Source organism: Dermochelys coriacea, chromosome 17 (assembly GCF_009764565.3).
Source record: "Dermochelys coriacea isolate rDerCor1 chromosome 17, rDerCor1.pri.v4, whole genome shotgun sequence".
NCBI classification, from domain to species: Eukaryota; Metazoa; Chordata; order Testudines; family Dermochelyidae; genus Dermochelys; species Dermochelys coriacea.
Window position 1 is genome coordinate 6106446 of NC_050084.1, and position 15125 is coordinate 6121570.

At 45.4% G+C, this 15125-nt stretch overlaps 1 long non-coding RNA gene across 1 annotated transcript in view; it reads right to left on the minus strand.

The window, feature by feature from the left end:
- LOC119844678 overlaps positions 1–14416 on the minus strand; it is a 50847-nt gene extending 36431 nt beyond the window's left edge. The window contains exon 1 of the long non-coding RNA XR_005289363.2: positions 13648–14416. This is a non-coding gene — a long non-coding RNA (uncharacterized LOC119844678). The remainder of the gene's footprint in view (positions 1–13647) is intronic.
- Positions 14417–15125: the final 709 nt, after the last annotated feature.

Genomic DNA, 15125 nt, shown 5'->3' on the forward strand with positions numbered 1-15125 from the left:
GAGGTCACCCCAAAAAAAAAAAAAGGAGAGGGTGGGGGGCACTGCCTCCCTCTGACAGGACCCACCACCAGCCACAGCTTGCAGCCCCTTCAAGAGAGGGGTGGGGTCCATTTGCTGTTGCCAGTCATTGCTAGTTGCTAAGCAACACAGCACTAACCATTTTCTTCTATCTCTGAGGGGGGCCCCAACAGCACCAGTGCCCCCACCAGCGCAAGAGAAGCAAACACACAGGCAGCAAACCAGAGGCCCACCGAGAAAGAGCCAGGCCCAGCTGGCATCTCTCTCCTATGGGCAGACAGCCGTTTGCAAGCGGAGCTCAGAAGGGGGACCACTATATTCTCCGCCATCCCAAATTCACGCTCCGCTTTAGTTAATATGTGAATAGATCCCCAGGAGGGGATGGGTAGCTTAGCAGTTTGCAGTATTGCCAGTCCCAAACATTCAACAATTTCCCCTCTGTTGAAACTCACACCCTCTTGTCAACTGTTGAGAATAGGCCACATCCACCCTGATTGAATTGGCCTCATTGGCACTGAACCCCCTGACTTGGTAAGGCAACTCCCATCTTTTCATGGGCTGTTTGTCTATTTATACCTGCCTACTGTATTTTTCACTCCATACATCCGATGAAGTGGGTTATTGCTCACAAAAGCTTATGCCCAAATAAATGTGTTAGTCTCTAAGGTGCCACAAAGACGACTCCTTGTTTTTCTAGTAGAAATGCATCCATAATGCAAAAGTACCATGACAATCATCATCCCCTTGCTGTAGCTCAGAAGGAATAAGAGGGGTGAGTAGGCTAGAAAGACTAAACTACCTTCTGCTGCTTAGAGATGGGCTGTTCAGGTCACGACAGGCACGCAGCAATTGTTCCTGTACTGTACCTGACTTGTAGAAAAGGCTAGGGGCAGGTCAGTCGATCTGGCACTATTTTCAAATGGTAAATCATGGCAAAAATAAGATATTATTCCGGTGATCTTTCATGCATGTTGGATTTCTGTACAATTCATCCTTCTTCCCAGGCAAATGGAAAGAGTAACTTATTTTCATACAAACACACCTTGTAAACCCAGGTGGGTCTGTTATTAACTATCTGCTTCATTGCATTGGGATCCTGTGCAAATAGAAAGGTTCTCTTTTCAAATATATTTAGGCCACCATGTGCATGCACATTTAGCTACTAACTGGGAGGTATATTTATCTACCAGAAAATAATGGAGAAAAAAAAAAAAAAACACAAAATTGCAAGAAATGTGCCTACACATGCTCCATCTAGTGGTCGCATTTGCTAAATCTAACAGAGGCTTTTGACTGCTCATTTTACTTCTATTCCATGGGACCAAATCCTGCCGTAAGCCTCATCCGAGAAACCTCGTTGAAATCAACGGAATTCCTCAGGTGTAATTCAAGGCAGAATGCGACTCTGAAACACTTCCAGTCTGTAAAAGTTAAATATATATAAAAAAAGAGGGTGGGGGCATCTGGAAGTTTGAGCGGAGGGAATCCATATTTAACTGAAAAGTACTTTAAAAAAAAAAATCTAGTGGATCTTCCTCTTTGACCTTTATTTTTAGTTTAAAGTGTGACAAGCTAGAGAGAGAGAGAGAGAGAGAAAGAACTGGACTGCCAGGTAATTCAGAAATGGCAATACCAGATAAGCCAGCCAGGACACTGCAATAGGTTAGAGGGCCCTTGCTTAAAATATTCTTTTCCAAAAGGTGGGTTGCAAGAAGGTTGTAGACAGGTCATAGACCTGGTGCACAGGGGAAGTCAGAGCCGCAGGGGTAGAGAGTGAGCCCACCCCTGCATTCATCCTGCAGTGGCAGTTCCCTGTATCACAGGGCTGGGCCCAGCTCCTCACTTTGGGCATTACAACCCGGTACACAGAGTCACAGCACTGCTCAGGTTTGGCCTGATTGCCCCTCCAGATAGACAAATATAGAAAAACAGTGGCAATGCTACGTTTCACTACCCAGTATATAGGAAGACTTACAGAAATTAGATGGGCATTAGACAGTCACATGGTCACAGAGTTTTGGAAAGCAAGGGGATCCTAGAGTTAGTTCCCCAATCTCTGAAAATTTTACAATGGCATACAGCATGGCCCTCAGTTAGCCAGCACTACCAAGCTACTTTGGCACCATTGGGGTGGGTGAATTCTAGAAACGTGAACACTCTTGAGTGTAAGCATGAAACAAGGATGATGGGTTTTGCTCTGGTGGATGGATCCTGATGGATCTCATTCTTTGTTTGCAAGTAAATGAGTTGAGGAGCCCAAACCTGGGAAGACGCGAGACAGATTAACTAGAGGACAGAGAAAACATCTCCAGAAAGTTCTGTTACAAATGTAGTTAAACAGAGTTTAGAATAGTTAAAAACCCACGGTCAAAAAGCCACAGACCCTATCTCTGCATCCTGGGCAGAAACCGTAGGGACAATGCGGGGGTCTTTCAGAATGGGATTCCAGCCTTAGCTCTAAACTCTGCTCACCTTGTCCTTTTGATTAATGAAACAATTGTTTATTTCCCATCCTAAGCCATTGCATAGTTTTATCATCACACACTGATAATAGTCAAGCAGCTCGTCACATTCCACCCGAAAGGTGGGAGCTTTTCAATGGTTCACCCAATTCCATGTGCACCTCAATAGCGCTTTCAGGGTTATACAGAGTGGGTCTCAAGTGTGATATTCCAACCCATCACGGCATCATAATTAAATACCTACACCACCAACTTTAATCTTATTCACTGAATAAAACCACTTGGGTTTGGATACATAGGGATATTTACCTTGGCTGAACTGCATTATAGACACAATTTGTCTCTCATTATTCCTGAAGTCATTTCATAGTGACTCTCCTGTTCCTGAACGGTGCTGGATTGATAGCAATGGAAACTAAAGCACCCTATTCATCCATAGAAGAGATACAGCAAGGACTACGGCATTTCAAAATCCTCAAATGCTGTCCCCTAGCCACCATGTCCCTCCCAGAACTGGAGAGACCATATCCAAGGTCTGTATTCCTGAGACATGCAGTTGAACTCTCTGCTGGGCCTGCCAACCAGAGAGCCTAGTTGTGAAGGTAGGTTTTTGATATGTGGACACTCTTCCACTATGAACTGGACTGAGACCCAACACACTCATTTCACAAAGGCTGAGTACTCAGATGACAGGAATACCTTTTGCTTTTATAAAAAAAGCTCTTAGAGTAACTCTCAAATAAAATAAACATTATATAACATGCCAGTCAGACCAGGAACGAAAGCTAATTTTTTAACTCAAGGTCTTGATCATTTAAAAAAGTGATCGTGTTCTAAAATTATCTACAATCCAACATGTAGCAGGCCTATTTAGTTATCGTTCTGTTTCTTCACACATCCTTAGCAAATATTTGGTCTTGAGACAATATTTCAGTTTTGGGTTGATGTGATCATTATTAGAAGGTGCAGTTCTTGGCTATAGCAGGACAAGACACGACGACAGAGCAATCTGTGCATTAATCATAGTAAAATTCTACAACCAAAACCATTAGCATTGGGCTGAGACAGAGACCGGGATAATGCTGCATAGCCGGCAATTGATTCCACTGCTAACTTGTTCAGGGTGGGAGTAAATTGGAGATTAAATCATGTAATTAGATTATTACAATAAAAGTAGGAGAGGTCTGGCTCCTGAGTGTAGGGAGCAGATTGCATGTCAGCCAGCATGTGTGGCATTGAGAGCATGCATATGGAGAAAATAAGGGTGTATTGACAGGAGGGGGTTTAGGCCAAGATTCTGAAAGACAGAGCCTCAAATCAGCTCCTAAATAAAAGTGGGCTTTTAAAAATGCCTTTCTCCCAACAGCTCCCCTTACATCAGCACAGTGCACAGACCTCTGGAAAATTTGCCTGCTGATTTAGGAGCCTAAATCAGGATTTAGGAACAGAGTTGCAGATTATTGTTTTAATCTCATCTTTTGTGTGTGTGTACGTTGGGGATTTACGTGTATTGGTGTTGGAGGGTGATCATGTATGGTGTAGGTGTACAGACGGGGGTGACTATTGTTAGAAGGAAGTCCAGTGGGTTTGCTGCATTTCTCTCTTCCCTACCCGATGAGGAATCTTTTTACAAAGTGTTCACATAACCCAGCTCTTCATTGGGATGCAGAACAGACCAGTTCTCAAGAATCCCTCTGGCTTCCCTGGTTTGGTATCTACGTTTAATCAAGATGCTGAAGAATCTGTTTTAGGATTTCAGGGCTAGGGCTCTTTAAATGTAATTAAACAATTCTAAGGAAGCCAAGTGTTAAAACTATTGATTGATAACAGCTGTAAAAAGGCGGGCACGGGCACACACACACACACACACACACACACACACAGAGTATCCTGTTTTTACGTTCAGTGAACTAAATATATTTATGTGCAGACAGTGAACAATAAATTACAGGTGTTCCAAAAGACAGTCCTGCCATTTCGGACTTTGACGTCGGGTGACATCTGGTGGGGAACTGTGGAATTGTTTTCTGCAGAAAATTTCCTTCTTGGGCTATCTATAGATCATCTGCAGCGGTATAAGGGGCCGAAAAACCCCCCACCGAGCTAAAAATGCTTAATGACAACAAGGTTCCCTGCGCAGATTTGACTTCCAATGGTACCTGTAGCTGTCAAACCAGGATGATGTCTGTTGTTGCTATAAGTGGTTAAGACCATATGGTCAAAGGGGCTAAATACTCAAAACCGAGATTGGAGGTGTAAAATTCTGCTTCGTATACCAGGGAGGGCTGCAAAACCGGTTTCTTCCCCGTCAACCCAGAGCGGGTTCAGTTTCCACAGGGAGGATTGCTAGGAAGAAAGCGACTCGTTGTGGATTAGGTGTGGGGTCTAAAAAGAACCTGTTTAAAAGCAGGTTTCAGAGTAGCAGCCGTGTTAGTCTGTATTCGCAAAAAGAAAAGGAGTACTTGTGGCACCTTAGAGACTAACAAATTTATTAGAGCATAAGCTTTCGTGAGCTACAGCTCACTTCATCGGATGCATTTGGTGGAAAAAACAGAGGGGAGATTGATATACACACACCTTACAGTGTGTATGATAAACCCATTGTTTCATGTTCTCTGTGTGTGTATATCAATCTCCCCTCTGTTTTTTCCACCAAATGCATCCGATGAAGTGAGCTGTAGCTCACGAAAGCTTATGCTCTAATAAATTTGTTAGTCTCTAAGGTGGCACAAGTACTCCTTTTCTTTTTGTTTAAAAGCAGAGTTCAAGGCGGAATGGAGAGAGGGATCTAGTTTCTGCAAGCGTCTTTCTTGTGAAAGAAGGGTAGATCCCGGGTTTTAGGATCTAAAGGCTAGATCTTAATGTCAAGACTAAATTATCGCCCCCTTTTCTGAATCAGAATCAGCCTGTCCCGTTTGGAGCTGAAAAGGTCTGTTCCCTGATTCTTGTTTCACGTCGGGGGAAAATGCACTAAAGACTTTTGCAGTTTCAGTTTAGAAGCTTAGGGTTCATCCCGACAGACGTCAGCCAGCCGTGTGTGTGTGTGTGTGTGTGTGTTAAAAAAAAAACACAACTCTTTGGGGCATATTCGCTAATCATGTTGGAACATGAAGTCTTCGTTTTCTAAATAACATGTCCCAGCAGCGTCTCTCCCTGGGAAAGTTCATAGGAATTCCTGTTTAATTTGGAGATATACAGTATATATAAGTTGAGACCTAAAAAGATACAGATCTCATTCACTGCCACCAGCATTTATAAATCATTTAAATAAACTGAGAGACTCCCCTTTCCCCTCAAACATCCTGTTCTTAGAGCAAATGTTGCTTTTTGCTAAGAATAAGCTTTACGTTTAAGTAAACAGTGTTTCCCCCCACCCCAAACCCAAGTCATTAGCACAAGATCAAAGCATAGATTTATGCTACCTCTACTGTAGCCCAGATCCTACTTACAAACTGGGAATCTAAACTTAGTTTTTGTCACACAGTAGATTCAGCCACTTACACTGGGGACTCGAGTCCTCTTCGATCTGCAAACAGACGTCGCTGTGTTATTCAAAGACCCGGACACCGGGTATATGGGCTACCAGCCTGTATGGGATTACCGTTGTTTTCATGCCCCGTGGTTTATATGCTAAAAGCCCATAGCCAGAGGGTTAAGCTCCCATCGACTACAGCTGGAGCTTTGGGTGCTGAGCTGTTTGGAAAGCCAGGTGCTTCGAGTCCCCAAACAGTGGCTCTTGGTAGGGAAAAGCAAACGGGGTTAGGATCAGTTTGCGTCTCATCTGCCTGGAGCCCAGGGAGGCAAGAACAGGTCAGGTTTGAAGCATTGTCTCCGCTGTGCTTCAGTCAGATTTCAGTTCACTTCTGTTCTCTAGCCGGCACCGAAAGCTGGACAGTGTCCTTAGGTTTTCCTTATAAAAGGGCTCAATATTGACCAGCGCAAGACTTCAGTGCTCTGGATCACCTTTGTTATGCGTTGGTCTGCTTGGGGCCCCTTTGAGGCCTTGCCACTGAAAACCTCCCCGCAACAATCAGCCAATTTAGGGATTACCAGCAGGGTTCTTGAAGACCCTTCAGATTTGGGTCTGAAGTCAACAAAGTTTCCCTATGGCAGGGAATAAACCGAAGTGCACAGCAAAAAAAAGCCCAAACACCTTCCAAGCCTATGCAGGTTTCCCCAAGCCCCTTCCACAGAGAAATCGAAATAAAGTGACTGCCACACACCCCAAATTCGACCCAGCAAAACCGATTTCAGCGCTAATCCCCTTGTCGGGGGTGGAGTAAGGAAATTGATTTTAAGAGCCCTTTAAGTCGAAAAAAAGGGCTTCTTCGTGTGGATGGATGGGTGCAGGGTTACCTCGATTTAACGCTGGTAAATTCGACCTCAGCGCCTAGTGTAGAACAGGGCAAAATTTCCCTTGCCCAACAGAAACCTCCTGTGCCAGTCAGTTTCTGAACATGGCAAAAGCCATTTAACCTGGGGTTTCAGCCACCACTAGTACAAACCCGGACAGGGTGCAGTAACTATGCACCCCAAGAAGTGGGCTGTAGCTCAGGAAAGCTTATGCTCAAATAAATTTGTTAGTCTCTAAGGTGCCACAAGTCCTCCTGTTCTTTTTGCGGATACAGACTAACAGGGCTGCTCCTCTGAAACTAGTCCTATGGACACACCTGGCAAAGGTGGGGGACACAGGCAGGACAGGGGGAATCACCGTGGAATTTACCAACGGGCAACTGACTAATCCCATTTCAATGTCCCCCCCACACCCCCGTCAGTTTTAATCGGTCTTGCAAACACTCCTGTCCCGTTTTGCTCTGTTCCGCAGAGGCTGTGCCACTGGGGAGCAAAATCTGCTCCTTTTATTGACTTGGGCCCGGCCAGCTCTCGAACTGCCCTAAATTTGTGTAACCTTTTGGCAATCCCCTTTCTTGGCTGACGTCTGAGTTAGCAGCTCCGCCGCGGATTAATCTCTAGTCAATTAAAATGGCCATTATTGTCCTGCTAACGACCATGGTTTTTTAAAAGGAGACCAAAGAAACTTTAAAGCGTCTCGACCTAATGACCTTGTCCCTGGATTAGTAATTGGGGAACAAAAGGGGAGGGAGAATCTGCTTTAGCCAGGGGAGGCCACGGTGAAAACAAGTGCAGGGGTTGGGGGCGCTCTGGATCCCTGGAATAGCGGGTTTATTAATAAAAGAAACAGCCCGGCAAAGCTTCTCAATCCAGATAATGTGCCCACCGATGTAAATAGCTTTCAAGTGAATTTTCTCCTTCAATCCAATTTATTATTGTTGGGGTTTGATAGGATTGTTGTCACCGCGGAACCCCCCAGGGAAATTAAAATAAAGGGGAGATCCCTAATACACCGACAGGCCATGAACTTGCAAACAGGAAGAAGGAGAATTATGAACGGTGGGTACCTCTAATGCCTCGCATGAATTGAAATGAAGGCAATTTATGAACTAGCTGGACTGCAGAGATTATTATTGATCGGTTTCGCTCCACGATGAGAGAACAGGAGTACTTGTGGCACCGTAGAGTGAAATAGCCACTGAAACACTGGCATCTTCCGGGCTGCACTTTGTTCTAGCAGCTTTTAAAAAAATAAATGAATCCTAATCTCTCTCTGTCTCTTTCTCTTTACTCCGGATCGCACATGATTTACTTGTAATGCAACTCTCTTGAAGCACAATGGAAAGAAAAACGGACCTGTCTCTAAGCAAGGACACTATTTAGTACGTGTGTTACTGGTGTTCTTCAGTTTACTCACATCCCATCACGCATTAGCTGTGATGTTTATATGCCCTGTCATAGGGATTCGTGTAAGAAAATGCGTGTGCACTGAGATATGTTGTGTGAAGTGCAAAGTTTCATAGATACGATGAAGTGGATCCAAAACCCTTTTGTGTGTACATCTGCAGTCTAAACCTGGAAAGGCACGTGCGCAATACATACTGAGCGAGTACTATATATTGCACCTATATGCAGAAAACTTCCGATTCACTCCAGCGTGTGTGTATGTATGTGCACATCCACACACACCGATTTTGATTGACTCCAGTATTTATGTGCACAGACATGTTTATATAGCACATAAATACTGGAGTCAATCAAAATCGGTGTGTGTGGATGTGCACATACATACACACACACTGGAGTGTATCAGAAATTTTCGGGCCATAATTTGCCCTGCATACACTGGTACACACACACACTGGGGGGGAGGGGGCCGTCTCACATGCACTGACTTGATCACACAGCTTTCTGTACAAGTATGTGCATTACACGTCCATACCGCCCATAGCCCTCGGATCCCCTTTTAATGCATACGCAGGGAGGGGGCTGCCTATCTAGAGACGGGTGTCCACCTCGCTACAAAGCAAGGAGTTATACAGGTAACATCTAAATGACCGCTGTGTCATCAGCCCTACAGCTACACCCCGTGTGTCACAGAGGGCTGTGTTTAGGGGGCGGATGGCCCAGTTGTACATGTACCCTATAATCTAAGGGGGAGCTCATCCCAAAGAAACCCCGTCCGACTGCGCTGTAACCAGGGGTTTGCCTGGCCCAGCAGGCCGGGCTCCCACTCGCCCCTGAAGGGTTAAAGTCAGTTGACTTGGCCTTTTATCCGCGGTCTCCCCGGCCCGGCCCTGCTTGTCTATGGATCAGCGATTGATCGCGGCAGACAAAGGGCTCTTCTCCCCCGGCGTGCGAGCCCCGGCGGCCCGCCTCGCTAATTGGGAGAGAGCCGGGGCTGGGACAATGGCCGGGCGCCTCCAGGAGACTGGTGTGAGGAGGGCCCGGGGGAAGAGAGGCTTCCTAATTGGGGGCTGTCGCTGGAGGGATCGCCCCGCGCTGCCTTTGTCCCCGGCCCGGGGAGGCGGTGTGCCCGGCAGGCAGGCGTCAGGCGCCAGCCCCAGGACAAAGAGCTGTCTGCTGCCAGCTCCCACCCGGCCGGCTTCCCAGCAAACCTTAACCCCTTCGGCCCCCGGCGGCGGAGACTCAGGCCCCTGGGACCCTCTGCAGGGGGGGGCAGGCACCCCCCCCCCGCACTCTCCTCTTGATCCGCCCAGAGCCAGCGGTGAGGGGCTTGGTCCCCTTCAGAGCGGGGTGAGGGTGTGGGAAGCAACTGCTCCCCCCCCCAACAGGTTTGTGATCGGCGCTTCGTGGCAGCCAAACCCCCTTTCCTATCCCGCCCCCGCTTCCCATAGGCTTCACTCGGAAGTTTATTCTCCGGGGCTAAAAATACAGCCGAGCCCAGGGTAGCCACAGAATCGCCGCAATGCTAACAACGTGCCGGCGACTGTGCCCCGCTCACCTGCCCCGCTCATGCACTCAGAGCCGAGCGCGCTGCAGGACGCGGACTAGCTCACCCACCCAGCACCCCGGGAGGCAGGTGGGTAAATAGCAGCAGCAGGCTTGCCAGAAAACCTCCCACAAGTCTTGGCCACAACGGCAAAGTAACTTGGCCAAGGCCCTGCAGTGAGTCAGTGACAGAGGCAGAATTAGCACTCAGTACCCCCTGACGCCCACCCAAGCTCCTTCTTCCAGACCCCCGCTGCCTTCTGCATAATTATAATTTTCAAGTGGGTAACTTTACCAGATTATTAGAACCAGGTTAAGCACTTGTAGCTTACTCTCCTGGGTTTGTCCCTTGTGTTGTTCACTATCACAAAGCAGGTATGATTTTCCTTTCATTCTTCATCATTCCAGATTACTCAGTGTATTTGGGGACATTTCATTGACTCCATAGCTTGTGTTCAAAATTTGAGCTTTTTGCTTTGTTGCCATGGGTTATAAGTCATGTTCTAGTTTCTATTGGGATGAGTGTGTCAATTAGATTTCTGGGATGAATACTCCAGGTGAAAAGCCTTTAAAATTCACTTTCCATAAACAGTTGCAGTAATAAAACTTGATAGCATAAGTGTTTGTGGAAAGGGAATAGAGAAAGGGGTGTAAACCGAGTACCTCAGATTTGTTCCAACATTTGAATAAATATTCACAAAAAGATATTTTTGAAGCTTTTATCCAGTTCTTGTGAATAACTAAACAGCTTCAAAAAACTGAAATTAGGTTTTCAAGTAGGTACGGACAGATCTGCACCATCTTTCAAATTGAGAGAGGATTGTTCATTTTCTGTTAGATTAGCTGAGCTGAAAAGTCTAGCTCTCCCCCCCACACCGCAAAATATACATATTCAGTTGCAACAAAGCAACACTTTTGATTCTACTATTTTATTAAGGGGACCTCTGGCAACACTACATATTATGGCCTGTCTAAAACCAGTTTACAGTCTCTGTTATGTATGCCTGCACCCTTTGTTCTAATATCACATATAAGTGCAGTGTTACATTAGGTCACTAAAGTTATAATGCTAGCAGACTGCATTTACTAACCACCCCAATCACATAACATTGGCCCCTCCCTGTGTTGGCAGCTCCTCCTCCAGGTTTTTGCCAGAATATAGGCCCCGAGTCTACCAACCTTCATGGGTAACTTCAGTCGCATGATGAAAAGCGCTATTGACCTAGAATAGACCTAGAACAGAGTTGCATGTACATGTGCATAAACATTTGCACTGTCAAACTGCTCTGATGATGGGGCTCTACATGGATGCAGGAGGATTAGACTGCAAGACCATCTGGGCAGAATTCTATTTACATCTCTCTAGTAGAGCCCTGTGCACAGTTGAGTCCACCACTTTCAAGAGTTGTCAGTAATTTTAGATGCCTCACTTGACACCCATTAAACGAGCTTGATTTTCAGCAAGTGCTGAGCAGTCACCATCTGGAGGGGGTGGGGGGATGGGAGAAAAATCAGCCCCTTTAACATTTTTCAGGGTTGAACGCCCCAAAAAATTGACACATCCAAACTAACTTTGGAATTTTTCGACCCTATAGCGTGATGCATAGTAAGCATCAGACACTGTATTATTAACTACCAATATGTCTTACAAATACTTAAATTGGTTAGTCTCTAAGGTGCCACAAGGACTCCTCCGTTTGGTTTGGTTTTTTGAGGTAGAGGGGATGATCAGTGGAACATACAATGCTTCATTTCCAGGAGCAATGGAACAGCAGAGTTAAGACAAACAGAGTTTTGCCATGGGCATTGTGATGTGCAGAATTACATGCATCTCCAATGTCACTTCATCCCAAGATTACACCACAGGGTGTGTCAAACCAGAGTAATTTAATGTATCCATTTATAACTAAAAAGGCAGCATGTGGCCAACGGTTACTTATGTTGTTTGTTAAGTTGCTTAAATATAGGATCTATCAATGGTTTCAATGTCTGGCTGTGAGGGAGGCAGATTTGTTCTTGCTGAAACGCTTTGCACTGCCACAAATGAAAAATCCACATCCCCCTTTGGTAAGCAGGGAGCGTCAGGCTGCTCTGGGAGGTCCTGCTTTCAATCCCTGTACGATTGGCTTCCACAGGAGTTTTGGCTGAGTACTGCAGAACTACTGAGCTCTTACACACCTGGGGTCCAGGTCTGTCTTCAGCTACACCAGCATGAAAGGACAGATCTTCCTTGCATTGTGGTCACTGAGAGCGCAGTCACTGATTTCAGCAGAAGGAAGACATTGGGCTTTTGGATGCTGACACAACCAGACCCTACACCAGCATAGATGTGGCCCCCATTCTGCAATGACATGGGCAGACAAACACCTGGGCCTATACAGAGCCCATTGATTTCAGTGGGGCTTTGCCTACACACCTTTTCTTGAGGCCTTTAACAGTAATGTCTGTCAGGCAGTGAAGGAGCACGGTTTCCTTTAGCTTGGCTCCAGTGGAATGGTTTCTTACAAGGAAAGTGTAAAAGACACCCTAGTCCTTTCCTAGCTGAAGGATATAGAGGAACTTCCTGATATACACAGGCAGTCTAGAAATAGTCTTTGCCTAGCCCTGGAGCTTCATACCCCAACGTCTCAACAACAACTCACTGCAAGAAGGAAGCAAACATTTAAACATTTACCAGCCATAGCCTCAGAATAGATCTGATGGCTCTATTCTTGAATCTGGGGATGTGAATAGGAGAGATTTCCCTATAGATATTTTAAGCCCAAATTCCTCCTCTCTCCTTCAAGCCAGCCCTCCTCTAATTAAACATAAATGTAAAGATTGCTTTCTTGCTAGGTATTTGTGAAATGTTTTTCCCTTATACTTCCTAAAAAACAGACTCAAGATATTCAGAAATAATTCTGAGAGCCTGTTTCAGTAATTTCATTTCCCTCCCCACATGAAAGTAGTTTCCAAACTGGGGGATCCATTACTCAGTTTTAGATATTATCCACATTAGATTTATGTTAACACCATTGCACCAATAACTATACCATTCTATTATCTTAGACCCCAAATAGTCACACACATCCAGCTTCACCGGTTTAAATATTTTATCAGTTAAGCAACTTATATTTGTTTTAAATGAGAACGTTAGATTATCCCAAAATTTAAACAGTTAACAAACATGACAATACACCAGCGATGGCCAGCACCTTCTGTTTGTGACAGTTAATGAGAGAATATTTTAACCATAATGCACAAGTTAAATTGAAACAAGTAGCGGGGGGGGGGAATAGCTACTTTTAAGGAAAGAGCACCAACTATATAAATGAAACAAATTTAACTAACAATTACCTAGAAACAGGTCCAGTTTCCAAGTAGAAAGTTCACCCTTGGGCAAGACTGACCTCATGCGTGTTTGTTAACTCATTTCGCCAGCAGAGGGCCCCCTACACACGACGCCGCTCGGCGAGTGACCCCGTAAACTCCGAAGTTTTCCCCAACACAAACAATTTGGCTAATAAATCTTCCAAAGAATGAGAAACGGGTAATTGGTGGAGAAAAGGGTTGTTTATGTCATCCTTGATTGCTTTACCATAAAGCCGGGACGTTCTCCTCAAAACCAGAGAGTCATTAGGACCTCCCGACCTCTTTGGAGCTGTAAGGACGGGGGTCGATTTAAACAGATTGCACAGGGGAGACCCTGCTTCTGGAGGGGGGGGGGGACGTGTGCCTAATGCCCGAGGGAGACTAGATCCTTGACCGAAAGAGAGAGGGGAATTATTTGAAAGGCAGTCGTGAGATCTCCAACGATGCTAGATCATAAAACCTCAGCAATTAACAGAAAAGCGAAAGCGACCGGGCTCCTGGGCCTCTTTACCTGGGTAGCAGTTGGAAACGTCCCTGGTTTTTTCAGCGTCTTGCCAAACTAGGAAAGCACTAACTGTTTCTAAGCTGCACCAGCCAACCGCCTCTCTCTAGACCCCTGGTCCTTCACACCTGTTAGCAAACTAGCTAAAATTAGCCTATTAAAACAGGACAAAGTGCGAGACTGAGTCTTATTTACTGGGGGGAAGGGGGGCGCTACCTGTCCCTCTTCCTACCTAAAATAGAAGTCGCAACCCACGTTAAAACAATTCTAACGAGGTAGCTTTTGACCGAAAAACGCTAATTGGATAGAGGATTAATAGAACAGAGCTTGCTAGCAGCTGTTGGGAGGGTTCTGGACGGGGGGGGTGAGAATTCATGTTCTGAACGCTTCAGGGGCCCATCTCTGCAATCGTTCACTTGGCTCACCCGAGGAGGTTCGTTGGCGTTTCTTGCTCAGGTGAGCAGACTTTCGCTACTCGTGTGATTAAATGCTCCCAGCGTCTGCTGCTTTACGGGGGTGCTGGCTGCAAGAGTAGCAGAGGTGGCTTTGGTTATGAGAAGTGTACGGCTTTCCCCCTAGGAGCCTTGGTTTGATGCAGACTCGCACAAAATAACCCCCCTTTTTTAACTTGTTCTCAAAACATGGTAGGCACAGACTTCGCATCAGGAACGTTTAGATAATAAAATCTGGCCCTTGGAACTTATTTTCGGGGCGGCAGGGGAATTCCAACAAACCACTGACCGATAAGACACAAAAAGCCAAATTAAAATAAAAGGCTTTCTTTCCGCCGAGATGGGAAACATATTTGCAAATAAACAAGGCAGTTCAGCCAAGATGATTTTCAAAGAGCAACAGTTTACATTGGCAATAAGGGGAGAATCCGATTTTATGTTATGTGTGTGTTTTAAGCTTAAAAAAAAAAGTGTGCAGCAAAATGGTGCAACCCTGTCGCTGGAAACTGTATCGGCTGCTGTCGCTTTAAATCAAACTGTGTTTCTTTTCGTTTATATCCCAATAATACAAAACGGATGTTTATATGCATTGAAGCATTTTAATCTTTCCTGATCAAAATTAAATGCAGGCTCGCAGGATTCAGAACAGACTTTCTACACATCCTCTAATTGAAAATAATAACGAACATATAAAAAAAATCCGCCTAACCTAATAAAGTCTCCACGTTTAAGAATCAAAGTCTTCAGACTGTAATTGAACTCACTCAAGTCTTCTCCAGGAGCTGTTGGATCCACGAATCTGGGACAAGTACAGTAAGTTAACAGGCATGCCAGGGTTTTCATATGTTGGGACTTAAATGCAATGGGTCCTTCATCATAGACCTGCAGAGCATCGAGACTACACAAAATACACACTTTTACCCCACTAGTTCGATTCCTTCTCCTGAGCTAATCATTTACTTAAAAACACACACAAACGCATCTGAAGTCAAAGGTGCAGAACCCCCCCCACACACACCTCCTCAGCAACCCTTT